At 49.4% G+C, this 15,719-nt stretch overlaps 1 long non-coding RNA gene across 1 annotated transcript; it reads right to left on the reverse strand.

Annotated features, from left to right (window-relative positions):
• Window positions 1-9,120: 9,120 nt before the first annotated feature.
• Window positions 9,121-14,836, reverse strand: LOC106498347 (uncharacterized). The gene is made up of 3 exons (XR_001294949.2): window positions 14,359-14,836; window positions 13,754-13,831; window positions 9,121-9,346 (listed from the first exon to the last, which is right to left on the reverse strand). It is a non-coding gene; the product is annotated as an uncharacterized lncRNA (long non-coding RNA).
• Window positions 14,837-15,719: the final 883 nt, after the last annotated feature.

Below are 15,719 nucleotides of genomic sequence, written 5' to 3' on the forward strand. Positions count from 1 at the left end.
CCAGTGTAATGTCTGGGGCACGTTGCCAGGATCATCCACCAAGGCAAAAAGCTTACATTTAGCACAAAAATAAAAGGGGGAGAAGTGTTAAGAGATTTGAGAAGATCAGAAGCCCACCACGTTGGCTGCTGTACAGCACTGGATGTGGGGAGCTTTTAGGAGGAATTGGCAATATGCCCTGTTTTTAAGCAGTGTGGTTTGCATCTTACATTCTTCCTTCCTTCCTCCTTCGCCGCATGCTTATATCCCCTGATGTCTGTGTGTGTCCCTTTGTCACCCCGGCAAATGCCAGCAGGCAGGAAGGGAAAGTTTCCCTAGGCATCCAGCCTGACTTTCCTCATAGGAGGACTAGCCTCCTTTCCTCTCATCGATCTGTAGGTGTAGGTGTCCTTGGCTGAACCCCTTCCCTTTTGCACCTCTAGCCTACAATTAAGACATACACTAAGGTATGGGCTTCTTGTACCCAAAGCAGGGGGCTCCTTCTCAGCATATTGTTTGTCTTTCCTGTATCATCAGGACCCAAAGTTTCAGCTCTGTTATATGTAAAAAGGATGAAGGAGATTTTTTCTTCTAAGTAGGTCATTCCTCTGTTACAGAACAAGACCACTTCCCCATTGCCATGGTGTAACTCTCCAAGGTAGGGTTGATGTTTATCTGCTGACAGGTGGCTGGCACCTTCTATAGCAAATATGGTCTCATTCCCACTGCTTTCTTCCTCATCCCAGGACTTGTAGTTTACGTCAGCAAATGACATAGATCCAAGCATAAGTTACTGTTCTTACCCCTGGGCATTCGCACATGTGAGACTTGTAACTGCTCCTTATGGCACAGTTACATTAGTGTTTATGGGAGAGCTCATTTCAGTAATAGTTTATCCGCAGAGCCCATTTTCTGTTGCTGGTGATAACACCATGTTCTTGCAGGATCTGGCGTTTGATGCTGTATTAGAAAGATCCTTTAAACCAAGAGGCCTTGTCGCCACACAGCTAAAGGCAGGGATGAGGGAGGAAGAGGAGAGGAAAAGCATTCAATCAGATTGCTATTAAGATGTGTCTGGGGTACTGCCTGAATTTTAATTGTTCTTTCCTACTCAGTGAGTGAGCACAGGAAAAGATTTACCTTCTGGCCTTTCCATTTGGGCATGTTGACATTTCCAGGCGGCACTTTCCTCTGATGGAGAGGTTTGACGTCAGGTGGGCTGATTAAAGCCTGCAGTGCTTCTGACTCATTTGGCTACAGCCTGCACAAGGGGATTTGTAACGTGTCTCTTCTCTTTCTATCACTCATTATGGCTGTCTTCAAATAAATAAAGCTAAGCTCAATTCACAACTTCAGGGAAGATGCAGTTCCGCTCAGGCTCGAATAGGCATCACCATGGCAACAGATGCTGTCAGGCACATGCAAAAATGTCATTCTGAGCAACAAACTCCCCTGCCTGGCCCTCCCTGCCTGAGCCAGCCAGCTCCTGCTGCACGCTCACCCTGAGCCATGCGGGGCTGGGGCTGGCTGCAGGGAGGCAGCAAGAAGCTGGCACTGCACATGCAGGCTGGACATGTAGCCATGCTTGGGAGCTGATCGCTGATGTACGCAGCCTGGCCCCGCCTTGCTGCTCTCCCAGCCTCAGAAGAGCTCACCTGAGCTGGCCAGCCACCCTCTTGCTTAGCAAGAGCCACTTTGGGTGAAGTCCTGGTAACCGGGGTTTGCAGAGCTCCCTGCTGGACCGGCATTTCCAGGCAGAAAGCCATAGTGTGGCTTTTTCAACATGCAAAAAGGAACAGTGTTGGGAGGGACTTTCTGGGTCAATGAGTTTCTGACAGCTGCAGCCAAGTATGCATCACAATCCTTTTCATGCACTGATCAGGCTCCAAAATAAAGAGATAAAAATTATCAGCTACCTTCCAGAAGCCCCGCTGAGGAAGGCCTTCACCCCTGCTAGATAGAGGCCTATCAAGGAAGCAGAGACGTGTTTTCTCAGGCTCACTGAGGGGGGTAGGTAAGGCAAGGCAAGGCAAGGCAAGGCAGCGGGGTTTCTGGCTCCTCTGTCCTGGAGTGCCCATGCCCACAGCTTGCTGAGCACAGCCCCTTCAGTGCTGCGTGTGCTGCACAGCTCTTGGCTCATCAAGAGCTCAAGTATGACAGCAGCCCAAATGTGAAGAAGCACAAGGCATGCCTGAAGATAGCAGTGCTAAGGAAAAGGCTCTTCCAAGTGCTCAAGAACTCGCTGCCCACAGCGCTGCGCCTGTGCATCTATAACATCAGCCGATTCGCAAGAGAAATGAGAGGTTCTGGTTTGTGTGGCAAACGGGGCTAATGGTGTTGCCAGATCTTTCTTTCATCAGGGGTCTCATGACATTTAATGTATTTCTTAAAGCTCCACCTCCTGGAGTCCTGGGAACGTGGAAGCTTCTCAACTTCCTTCCTCTTTTTTTAGGAAGGGTTCTGATGGTTGCAGAGAACAACTGAAAATGCAAACACCCCAGCTGTGATGCAGGCAGGCAAATATAGGAAGCCACCACTTATTGCTTTTTAATCCTATTTTAGACAACCCCACTGACTGAGTCCTGAATCGCAGTTTTCATCTGGAACATGGGAGAACAAAGTACACGCAGGGAGGCACTTGAGTGCTCTCCCTCTGCCCTTAGTGGAGGCACAGTTACTACAGCAAATGGCTCTCCCAGCTCTGAAAGGCTGCTCTGCCCAGAGAGTGCAAGGCTGATCCCCAGTCCTGCTGGGAGACAGCCAGATGGGAGCGTGAGTGGGGCCCATCCAGGGCCTGGCCTCCAAGGGAATTGCCTTGCCAAGCTGTAGGTGCCTCATTCCCAGGTGAAGAGGGAGGCAGCTCTTGACCCTGCCAAGCTAAGGATGGAGGAGGACATTGGAGGGCATTAGTTTGCTGTGGCTGGGTCCCACTGAGGCTAGAATGACCTCTCCGAAAGTGAGAACAGAGATGGGAACAGCCTCTCACCATGGAAAGCAGCTTAACTCATTCTTATAAAGGGGCCGTGGCAGGCTGGGTGAGGCAGCATTTAGGTTTCTATCTAGTGGAGTCATTTTAGCTCTGGAGCAGCAGCAAGTAAAGGGGGAGCAACTGGGAATAAACCTGAAAAACAGAGGCATATACCCCATTGGACACTTTGGAAGATGCAGAAAATACCTTAAGCAAACAATCCAATCTTACAACATAAATCATTAGGACTATGGCATGTTTTCTAGGTTGATCCTCATTTTGTAGGTTTAATGCTTCCCCAGTTGGGGTCCTGAGTCTGTTTTCTACCACGGCTGATTTGAAATTAACCTTACCTCCCACAGTCACTGTTCCATGTCACATCGGGGAAGTTAGTAGCATGAGAAGAGTTTGAACATGTGAAATGTTTTTATGACTGCATAGATTGAGCCACATTTCCATGACAAATCACTGAAATCTGAGAAATCTAATTTACAACACAAATTCTTTTCTTTTGTGTGTCTTTCACAACTCAAATTCAAGTCAGAAACTCTCTGGGTTCTGCAGTAACTCTAAACTAGTAAAACTGTGGGTGTAAGAAAGATGAAAAACAATTGCACGAGGTCTCCAGGGCTGGTCCACAATGACTGCAAACCCTAAATTGCTCATCCCCTGAGCATGGTTTACAACTGCAATGGATCCTGGCTGAGCAATGTAACCAGCACTTAAATAAAGGGGAGGCAGCAAGACCTCCTGAATCAGTGGCATTTGCTCTGGGAAGGGCTGACCCAGAGATGGCCACAGCAAAAAGGTACTGGAACCCACTGTCTCCTCCTAGAAACAGAATTGAAGGTCACAAAGTAAAGACCCCTGCAACAAATGCTGACCTCTGATTAAAAATAAATCCCTTTCATGCACAGACCGTGTTTTATGAAGGGAGAATATTGAACTGCAGAGAAAACTTGGAGAGCTGATGGCTGGACATCTTGGAATGAAAAAACAAGTGGCATTAATTCAGGTACAGCTCTATACCCCTGGCCTTTGGCATCAATGTACAGACATGATTCCTCCTCCTATTTTTTTGACTTCTTTTACAGTAAAACAAGTCTGATTTTTTGTGGTGCTTTCATCTGGGAGCAGATGTGAGAGAAACTCAGTCTTAGGAACAACAGAGATGAAAGGCTGCTTTGGGTCCTATCCATGCTACCTCTGGAGCTAGGGAAATCTTGGTCCTCTGTGGACATTTGGTGCTTTGCCCCACTCTAATGATTAGCATCACTGTTTCTCAGTGATGTGGCTGCCACTGTCTCTCATCAGCGTGATACACAAAAAGCAGCACCGTTGTGTGGTCCTCCTACCCCCTTTATTGTACTCTCAGGATGAGTGGACAGCTGACACATTCAGGGACTTACAAGGCTTATTTCTTCATTTCTTCATTTAAAATGCATTAAAGGAAATACTTTTAAAATACATTATATTATTGGCCCCACATAACTTACTGCCATAAATTAGAACTGAAAAAGAATTGTGGTGAGGTTAGAGAAAAGGACCAGATATTTATATGGGTGAAAACATCCTCCATTATGCCATCTAGGAGAAGAGCGTGGCTGGCAACCCCCTGCGAATGCTTTGAAGAAGGCAGGATTTCAGAAAGTTCTGAAGCACAGGAGTAAAACACGGAGTGTGGTTAGAAAGCCTGGCCTTAGCCCCCTACACTGCAGAACAATCCGGCTAATCAGCTGGCTGGCAGTTAACAGAAGGGTTCCTCATGAGCAGGTTAATGTACAAATATGCATCACACCATATCTGTATTTCTGTGGAACACTGTTAAATTCCTGAGAAGTACCCAATGCCAGCCCCTGGCAGAGGCAGGGCTATCGACAGAGGGAGGCTGTGACCCAGTACAGCAGCTCTTATGATCCTGTCACATGCAGAAAATCTTACAATACCCTACACAAATATTAGTCATGGTGCCAGTGAGTAGTTTTGCCTAGTCTTTTGCTCTGTCTGATCAATCTCGTGGATGCTCTTCTGCCCTCACTGCAGGCAGCCATCATTTCCTCCTTGACCATATACCCACTGGATTATTTTTGTCTTGGATCACATAGTCCCAATGTTACAATTACATGCTGACCTCAAAGACTTATTTTTAAAATTACCCTTCTTTAGCAAACCCTCTGTCTAGTGGGTTGGGTGGTTTTTTTATTTTTTATTTTTATATCTAAATGGTTAAATAGTGGGTGTGGTTGAGGAGAGAGGAAAAGAAGAAAGAGGCAGCCAGAGCAAGCAGGAGGGGGAAGGGTTGTGAGGGTCACAAGTGTCCTCCTGGAGCTGGGAAAGTCAGTGTGCTCTAGAGAGGAGATGCTTGCCTTCATCTCTTCCCTCAGCAGCATCTACTTCTGTTCTCCTCGACGACAAATGCCATTTTACCTCAGAGACAATGGCAGTGCCTATTCCTCATAGGTACAGCTAGCGCCTTATTCTTCCCAGCCACTAGATGAACCCAGCCACTAGATAAACCCAGAGATTCAACAAACTGGTTCCCTTCAAACACAGCCTGAAAATTGGTACTTTCCTGTAAAGTGCTCACTGGTGTTGGACATTTCCTAAACAAGAGATACAGAAGAGCAAGCCAAAAGTGCTCAGGTCCTAAAGACAAACAGGTCCAGGGTAGGGATAGGCAGCCATGACTGCAGAGTTGTGTTTGCCATGAAAACCATATAGGATAGGTGTCATTTGTCCTTGTTACTTCTAAGCATGACAGTTCTACCAAATCCCCTCAACACTTCGCAGAACACATAGAAACTTCTTCAGAAGAGGGAAGAACATCTTGTTCAGGGATGGAGAACAGGAGGGAATGGAACAACAGTCTGTCCCAGCAAGGAAAAGAAGGGAAACAAGGCACATGCTGAGAGAAGAAAGTTCGAAAGTCCCAGCAACATATCACACCCAGGATGTTCACACAATTTTTTCAGCTTGCTGCACTCTATGGATTTTCCCTCCATACTCTAACTAGCTTTAAAGTCCAGCTGAAATGGCTTTAAGGCTCACTGGAGCCACCGTGAAAATAAGGCTCCAAATGATATGAAGAGCTTTACCAGCCTTCTGTCACTTGGCCACAGACTGCTCTTCCAGTCACCCTGGCCACCTTGTGCTCATGATTTTCTCCTTCAAGCATGTGTGTCACTTGCTGTTCTGCACACCTTGTCTTCCTGTAGCCTCTTCCACACACTGGCTATGTATCAGTCCTGGCAGGGTGAGCTTTGATCATGTCAAACCTCACCAACAAAAAGCCAAGGTCAGTGGCAGAGGAGACCTGCAAAGAAAGCCCCAAGCTGCAGATATTTAAGAAGGCTGCACCTGTCACTCTGCATGAGCCTGAACTCCTGCTCAGGTGGAAGAGAGACTGCCCTGTGCAGTGGGTGGCTCTGGGGGGACTGAATTGTATAAGACGGATCTGAACACCATCCAACTGGAAATGACCTTTCATGATTTTTGGTAATGTCAATGTCCCAGCCATTTGTGAAGTGACAGTCCTCTTCTCTTCATTCCTCCTACAGTTGCCCTTGTACACAGCATCTTTTCCCCCTCTCCACTTCCTAAACAGTTGTGTTGCAGTGTTGTCCCATGCTGTTACAGAGCTCGTCTCTCCCACATCTGCAGTGGCTGCATTTTATTGAGGGGGAATTGATTTTTGTTTTGTTTTTTTCTTTGTTAGTTTTGTGAAATGCTTTGGAAGCCTGTGAGACTGAAATGGATTTGACACGCACTTACATGGACTACGGGCTGGCTTTCACAGCCCAGGCTGGGGCAGATAGTAATTTCAGAGCCACAATTGAGTGATACTTACAAATGGTGGCAGAGGATATGATGATGATGAACAGGCCTGCAATGACTCACTGCTTCTCTCATCTGGATTTAAGAAGCCAAATTCACCTACCAGCATTTGCTGAGTAGTGTTTGTTTAACTGGGTATCAGTAAGCAAGACACCAGTCAACGGTATACATCTCTGAAGAAAAAATGCAAATTCCAAACTCCACTCTTGTAATGAGCTCTAGCAAATTTGCTCCCTTTTGCAGTCCTGGGGTCAATCAATTAGTCACTGCCTAGGGAAAAGCTTAATTAAGCTCAGATAACACAACAGAGATTCCACCCACCTTGCCCTGCCTCTACACAAATCCTCCTTTGCACATCTGGATAAAAGCTTCACAACAAAGCTTAGAGAGATGAATGGCAGCAACAGCTTCAAGCAGAGAGTCCCCGAGAGCACGTCTGAGCTCCCAAAAAGCATTGCAAACTCTTGCATCATGCAAAGGCAGGAGAAGCCAGAGCAGCTAGGAAGTGAGAAGATCCACTCTGGCAGCTGCTGCCATAGGGGATAGGGTGTCACTCAGAACAACAAAAGGTGTTTTTACTGGGGAAACGTGGTGCCATGATTTATTAACCTTATAGCAGAGGCAGTATTCCTCACCGTCTGCCTAACGCTGCTGTCATGCTGCTGCTCTTGCAAGCAGCATTGAGCCAGCCATTCAGAACTAGTCTGACAAATCTGGCTCCAGCTGCTCGGCTTTATTAATGACAGAAGCCCTCAAGGGGTGGGATCCAGAGGCATCACAGAGATTTTTTTTCCCCCTTTCCTTAGCACAAAAGACAGAAGTGGAATGTAGCTGAGGAATGTTTCGCCCTTGGAAGGGATGTAATAAATCTCCTTGGATGTGATATTTGGTTTATTTTGCGAGAGTCATTCAAAAGGAAAATGCAGATTGTGGGCCTTAGCAGTCAGCCTATGCTGGCAAAGGATCCCTGACAAAGAATGTTCATTGGCAGGGAATTTCCTGACTTTGCAAGTGAGCAAACGCCTCTTTTTCAGTTACTCTAAAAGCTGTCTTGTTATTATATAAAAGGTTGCTATAAAGCAGACAGCGATCAATTGTTCTCCAGATCCACTAGGAGAAGGACAAGTAATAATTGGTCTAATTTGCAGGAGAAAAGATTTGGGCTGCATTCAAGAAAGTGCTTTCTTCCTGGGAAGGTCTCCTGGGCCACAGGGGGCTGCTGGGGAAGCTGTGGCATGCTCATCATTAGAAGCATTTCACACACACGTCAGGCACTGTTCCTGGGTGACTACCTCAGAGCAGGGAGTGATGGATTTGATGACTTTCTGAAGTCCCTGCCAGCCCTGTGGTGATTATTACTGTATGATTATTATTTAATAGTGTGAGTGCCCCCGTTGGGATAGGCACTTAAAGAGGATTCTTCCTGTGCTGGAGGTCACTGGATCTACGACTAGGTTAGCAAGCAGGGATTGTGGAAGGAGATAACAGAAGGGAATGGAGCTACAGATGGACTTGATTTACTGCAGAAGCGTGGCAAAGAAAAACCCCAAAGGTGACTGTGAACCTACCAAAGAGCAAGATGAGGTTAGGCTCACTGACAGGGGTGGGCAGGGAAGGGGGGAGAGATTCCTTCTGGGGTCTCACCTTGGCTCTGCCAGGGGAGTGTCTCACCTCTGTCAGCAAACTGCTTGGGAGAGGTCACGACTGAGGCCAGGCAAGCCTAGAAGGGAAATGGCAATAAACCATCTGGGAACCCTAAACTAGGATTAAAGGGGACCTGGTCAAAGAGGAACAGACTGCATGGAGCCAACTTAAGCTGCCTGATGCAGTTTCACCACTAAGGGATTCACCTATGGCAGGAGGCTAGAGACAGACGGACTATCAGATACCCACCATTAGGAGTACACAAGCTATTCTAAAATGGTACAGACTTAGTTATTGCCAGTGGTGGTAAAAATCCAGCTAAAAAAATCCCAAAGCTCCTAAGCTAAGGCCCTTCTGCTTGCCTGTTTGGACATGACTGGGGTAACCTGAGCTGGCAGAGCTGCCATTAGAGCTGTGGGAAGCCTGGACAGAGGTGGAGGTGTGGTCCCATCCAGGTACTCAGCAACTCCTGCTGTGAATCCAAGAAATTGCCCAGGCTGCGCCCTACTAAAACCAGCTCTGTGGTGGGGTCACTGATGGAGACCAGAGCTCAGAGGGGCCAGCCACACAAGCAGTTGGCTTGTCTCTCTGTTCTCTAGAAACACAATTTTGCTCACCGCATCAGGTTCCTGGGGATTCCCCCTTCTCATGTACTTGTGAGAAGAGATGAAAAAATGATACCATAAACAAGGAGATGGCTGTTAAGATTTTAATTTCGTAGAACAGGAAGCCTGTGTTGCAGCACTCAGTGGAAGAGCTAAAGCCTGCTTGATAGATTTTAAGAGAGTCCCTTGGGTTGTTGCTGCCATTGTCACTTGCTGCAGGGAACATGTTTTGTTTCTGTGTTTCCTTTTTTGTCAGGGAACACAAGTATCTTCTGTTCTGCTCCTTGTGTTTTGTTTTCACATGGAGAGGAGGTGCCTGTGTAAAGCAAGTGATCTTATCAAGAAGTTAGCAGTCTTGAGTTTTCACCAGAACTGGACTAAGCACTGTTACTGTTATCATTGTTATTGATTATACATTTATAGAGAGCTGCAAATTTACACAGTGCTTTATAAACACAAAGTTTCCTGGACTGCACCTACTGACAGGAGAATTGGGAAGCTTTTTTTCTTTTTTTAACAACTACATGATATTTCTGTTATTTTTTCCACTACAGCAGTGGGCTCAAGATCAGAGGAGCTGCTGCTCTTTTCTGTGGCCACTCACATCAGGACGTTGTGAGAGCAAGGCAGATGTAACATCTTACCAGACAGAAAGACAATTTTATACCACTTTATCCCACTGACCTAATCCAAAATTTAGGACAGACAAGTCCAAAATGTGGTGGGTAACACTGAGCAAGGCACAAGCTCTTGGGTTCCATTTCTGGCTGTGCCACTTCATATTACATCCAAGTTCTCCAAAGATAAAACATTTTCCTCCTACAAGAGTGGGGCTGTGAGTCTAAGACCATGATGCAACATGGGAAATGTAGTCTGGACCAAGATATCTCTGAGTCTGAAAGCCCAGTAAAGTAAGATATGCAAGTGGCAATTCCCTTGGGGCACATCACCAATGTCAGTACAAGTATATTGGCTCTTCGGACAAAATATTTGCTCATCACCTTAAAAGTGAAAATCTTTTGACCAAAATCTTTGTGGGTGTTTTAAGAGTGTTTTCAGGTTTCTAAAGGGACCCCTAAGAGCAAGATTAATGCCCACAGTGACACTTCACTGTATATCCAAAAGTATCATTTTGTACAACACTTGGTGACAGAGAGATTCAAAAGAAGGAAAGGGAACAGCAAACAATACCAGGGGGACAGGAAGGTTGGAAGATGCAAGGAAATAGTGGAAATCACGTGGCCTTGGAGAAAGGGAGAGGAGCACAAACCTAACCTAAATAATCTGATTAATTAAAGAGGCAGGTTGAACAGTTCCTGGGTGAAAGCACTGGGTTAGGCCTCAGGAGGTCCTAGTCACCAGGTCTTAGTGCTCAATGGGGACTGCAGAGAACAGGGAGGTTAAAGCTAGTGTTTGGAAGCACTCAAGCGAAGTGAGAACAAATACCTGAAGGTGATCGCTGAAAAAATAAGCTCTAAATGCAGAAATGTCATGTGCCAAGGCTGTGCTATGGCAGAAATTCTGACAGGAAACCCTGTAAGATGTGCTCCTCCCAGATCTGGGAGTACCCTCCAGGAGTTTTGATTCTCCACTGGAAATTCTGTTTTTAGCTCCTCACAAAGAGTTAAACTTCTGCTACTCTTCACCCACTGCTCTTGTGCTAGAGATCTGGCTGTGAATCGAGGCGTACTGCTCACGCAGTTTACATTGGCAGACTATGAACATCCTACTGCTGGATAAAGGGTGTGGCTGAGTGTGCCCAGGCCCTTTCTGCATTGCTCCTTGATACCCTCTAGAGGCTGGCATGGAAGAATAGCCCAGCCTTGGAAAATATTACCATCTCACAGTGAACACTGGTTCTGAGGTGTATCCAAAGGAGGCCAGGCTGCATACAGGGAAAACCAGGAACCTTAATGAAGAGCTGGGTGAAACTCCTGAGGCTCTACGCATGAAATGCAGCAGAGAAGCTGGTTTTGGAGAAGTTCACCTGAGAATTATCCCTTGCACCTCAGCCCCGAGAGTCTGCTTTCAGCGTGGTACCTGCCTATATGCCATAAATAGAACAGAATCTCCCAGTTTGTATTTTTGGAGGACTAAGCACATGTGGGTGTAGCATACTTGGTTGTCTGTCTCTTCCACCAGGTTACCCCAAAGTACCTGACAAGGTATTAATAACTTCAGACTCCAAGGCCGCACAGTGTTATTTTCCCACTGAGCACTATTTCTATTGAGGAGGACCCTGGGAGTAGGATCCAACCCCTTGGCCACACTTCAGGCACACCCAAGCAACAGCTCTGCAATGCCATCCGTTCAGAGGTTCTGTATCTTACAGAATCTCTCACTGTAGGGACCAAAGGCATTCTGTCCAGGTATACGCCATGATCATACAGGGAATTACATATTTTTCTAAGGAAGAGTTTTTCCTCCATATGCTACTGTAGATCTTAGCAAAATAGTCATTACAGCTAAGCCAGGGTGGTTTCGTGTGCACAGTGTTCTTGCAGAGTCCTTGCCAGCACTCTCCACATAACATCTCAACTTCATTTTAACCCACCATTGCTCCATTTGTACATCCCAGTGCATTTGCCAGGCACATATAATGTGATTCAATTTGATCTCTGAGTTTTTTTACATGGGCCAGCAGGTATCAGAGTCTGAGCATAAGAGTTATTTTCAGTGTGTCTGTGACATCCAATTCCACCCACCAGGTTTGCAGAGATATACAAATCATGGAGGTGTCTAAAATAACAGGCCCTGAGGAAACATCTGTCACCTCCAGAAGCTTGTGAAGGAGGTAGGAGGATGAAGCATTCCACTCAGCAACTTACTGAATTTTCTTTTAGCTCTGAGAAAGCAGAGAACAGGAAGAGTCTTTCTGACACAGCCCAGATGCCTTGGCAGTTAGATTTTCACATTGCCTTCGCAATTTATTTGACCTCTGCAAGTAACACAGGTGACACATAGATGCTCAGCGATTCAGATGACGTTTATGCTACCTCACCTTTATCTTCAAAAGGAATGGATTGCTTCTCTTCCTTTCTGTTTCTGGATTTTTTCTTGAAAATTGGCTGGTTGGTCAGACCTTTGCACCCAATCTCTTAATCAAAGGAACACGGAACTTGCCATGCTGGAACCGACCGATGGTTGTTCTAGCCCTGAAACCTGCCTCCTCCTGCGCTGGTGAAACATCTGGGCCAGCGCTTGCATGTCAAGCAGCTATTGGTCTTTTACAGAGGAAACTGGGAAGAGAGTTGAGAAGTTATGTTTTTACTCTCTCTCTCTCCTCCCTTTTGAAGTGGGTCTGATTTTCTCCGTTGGACCCCAGTTCCACTCACTTTCTGCTGCTATTCATACTGGAGAAAACAGCAACGGAGCAGCACAGGAGAAAAAAGAAACCAGCAAACCGCACTGCTTGGAGCGCTGCGTACAGGGTGGGAGATAGTGCTTCGCAAGGCACCTCGGTTTCGGAACGGCAACGGCAACGGCAAAGCAGCGCCGCGGACGCGGACGGTGCTGCTCTCCCCATGCCGACAGCGGCAGCCACGGCAGGGGAAGCGGGCCCGGCCCGGCCCGCGGCGCGGCGAGCGGGACCCACCTCGGCCTGCTGCGCCTCCCTCCGCCCCGGCCGCGCCGCCTCTCCCCGCTCCCGGCGCGGCGAGCGCAGAACCGGCAGGGCCGGGCCGGGCCGGGCGCAGGCGCAGCCGCCGCCGCCGCTCCCGCCGCCGTGACGCGACGCGACGCGCCCGGACGTGCCGACGACGCGGCCCCGGCGGGCGACGGGCGGCGGCGGCCCCGGCGGCGCTGCCCCCTGGCGGCGGGCGGCCCCCGCGCCGCGCAGGCTGCAGTACACTTGATTTAACACAGACGGCACGTTGTGGGGTCTGAGGCGGCCCTGCCTCGCCGCGAGACCTGTCTGCTTCGGGGAACGGCCTTTGCCGAGCCCCGCTCCCCCCACGCCACGCCGGGGAAAGCAGTGCAGGCTTCGCGGGGGCTCGCCCGGGACTCCTCGTGTCCAGGGTGTACGTACAACACAGCTAAACTTGCTTTGGAAAATAAACCTATACAAAGAACCCAGTTCACTGGATTTAAAAGGATAACTAAATACCCCCTTCTTTAATTTACTGCATTTTCCCAAAGAATTACGATGATTTTTTTTCAAAGTTTAAACAATTTACTTCATACAGAAAAAGCTGCTGGTATTCAATGTTATTTTCCTTGGAGGGGCGAAAAAAAGCTTGTTTCTATGTTACTTTAATATTGGGAAAGGGATCGCAAACTTGCAAGAAGCTAAGGAACCCATGCCCTTCTTTATGTAAATGTCTTAATGATATCCTGCTGCATGGCATTCTGTTTTTATTTACTTTTTAACCACACCTTTCTCTACCCAAATTGCAATAATTGCTGCTGTTTATATTCAACCACTTTCATCTTCCTGCCAGAGTAGAGCAAGATTCAAATTAGGTTTGGACCCATATAACGCCTGTCACGGATAATTTTCATGATGACAACTGAAGTGTTGGAAGTGATATTATATCTGATGCTCTGGGGCTTGCATCAATTTCTAACTACACGCAGGATTAATGTGGGTTTGTATCCTGATCTTATCTCAAATTCATTTACTGGCCACATACAAAAATAATTTATTGATGTAAGGAGCAGGCTGGATGAGGACAACAGGCTTGTATCACAAGCTCATCTTTAACACAGATTGGAAACTACTTACATTTCCATGATGATTCAGGTAGGAGAAAGTGGACACGGCCTGGTCCCAACAGGAATGCCGTACAGCAGACGTGTGCTCCTGTGAATAGGAACAGACACACAGCATTAGGGGATACTTACTAGGGAAGGGACGGGGCAACAGCCAGCTTAGACCTTCTGGAAAAGCCACACTTGTTGGATTCAACCATTTCAGTGCTAACAGCCCTTCAGGACTCTGCCACACCTGGGATGTACGATTTATCCACAGCTAATTGGGAAGGAACCGGAGCGTTTCAGCACAAAGACAGGTGTGAAAACAGAAGCAGAGCGGGTGCTGTGATGTGGGAGAGCTTTGCAGCAGGGAGACACAAAGCTGGCTTAAGCTACAGCAAGTCCCTTGCAGCAGCCTGCTGATCACCCCGGCCGCTTTTGCAGCAGTGTAGTTAGAGAGGAGGGTGAGGACTGACGGGAGGGCCAGACTCTGTCACATCTGCCTACCAAAGCCCTTCCGCCTCGCGCCGTGGCCCGGCGCTGCCTCCTGGCCCTCCTTTCCTGCTGCGCAGCACTGCCGGTGCCCAGCACTTCTGCATCTACATTGAAGAGTCTGGTTTTCCACCAAAAAGCTACCTGGCAGGAGCAACTTCAGTTACGCTACGCTCTGACTCCGTGTTTACGTTACAGCTCTGCTCGTCCCTGCAGCAGCGGAGCCGCGTGAGGTGCTGCCCGCACAGCCCGGGCTGCCCCGCTGTGCCCCGGCGGGCTGGAAAGCCGGGGAGCACACGGGAGAAGGGGGAGTTGATGGCGGCGGGCGGCCCTCGGGGAGCGCGAGGGGCTCCGGCGGGGCCCGGCGGGGCCTGGCACGTCCCGCCCCCCCCCCCGCCTCAGCGGCTGCCCTGGCTGCGCCACGAATGGAGGCGAACAAAGGCAGGGCCCGGGGCGCCGCCGCCGGCCCGCGCTCGCCCCCGCCGCCGCCCGGCACTTCTCCTTCCTTCCTCCTTCCCCCGCGCCGCCGCCGGGCCGCGCCGGCTCGCCCAGGCCCAGGCCCAGGCCCAGGCCCAGGCCCAGGTCCAGGCCCGAGCCCAGGCCCAGCCGTCCCCGGGGGCCGCTGCTCCGCGGCCGCCGCGCCGGCCCCGCCGCCCGCTCCCGCCGCACGAGAGGGCTCGGTGCCGCCCGCCCCGCCGCCGCCAGGGGGCGCCGCCGCCGCGGCCACGGCCGCCGCCGCCGCCGCCGCCGCCGCCAGGGGGCGCCGCCGCCGCGGCCACGGCCGCCGCCGCCGCCGCCGCCGCCGCCGCGCCGCCTCCCGGCCGGCCCGCTCGCTGCCGCCATGAGCCGGCGGCGCCCCCGCCCGCGGCCCCGTCGCTGCCGCTGCGCCCTGCCCGGGCAGCGGTGCGGCGGCCCGGCCCGGCCCCGAGGCCCGGGATTCACGCCCACGGCTGCTGTAAAAAAACACCCGCGCGTGGACTTGGGCCTCCCGGCCCGAATAACCTGCCCGTTTCTGACTGCTCAGTTCTTGCTCGGGTGCCGTGTGTGTCCGGCGAATAAAACACGGAGGAGCGTTCTGCACTTCCAAAAGCCTGAGCCTAGGTATCTGGTCAGAAATCCTAGAATAATGAAGAGACTTAGTCAATACTGAAAAACCTTTTACAATTTTTCAATAGAGCCAAGTTAGATAAAAAGACTACCTACATTAAGATGTGCCATCTGCATAAGGCTGGGAAGGCCGTGTTCGACAGGGGCCAGCCCAAGCTGGCTGGACTGTTTTCTCCCAACTGCCCTAAGCACGTGAGCTTGACAGCTTGGAGCTGAAGAGCCAGGCTTGAACCTGCCACAACCCTGTCGGAAGCTGGCCGTTCCAGCAGCTCGGTGCTTCCCATAGGCCTCTTTGCCTGTGTCTCAAAGCAGTGTAATGGTGGGGAAGTCCTCAAATACTCAAATGCTTGCTCAGGTTCAGAGACAGCTCCTCATCTATACTTCAAAGTTTACTGCCT

Source organism: Apteryx mantelli, chromosome 4, assembly GCF_036417845.1.
Source record: "Apteryx mantelli isolate bAptMan1 chromosome 4, bAptMan1.hap1, whole genome shotgun sequence".
In the NCBI taxonomy this organism is placed as follows: Eukaryota; Metazoa; Chordata; class Aves; order Apterygiformes; family Apterygidae; genus Apteryx; species Apteryx mantelli.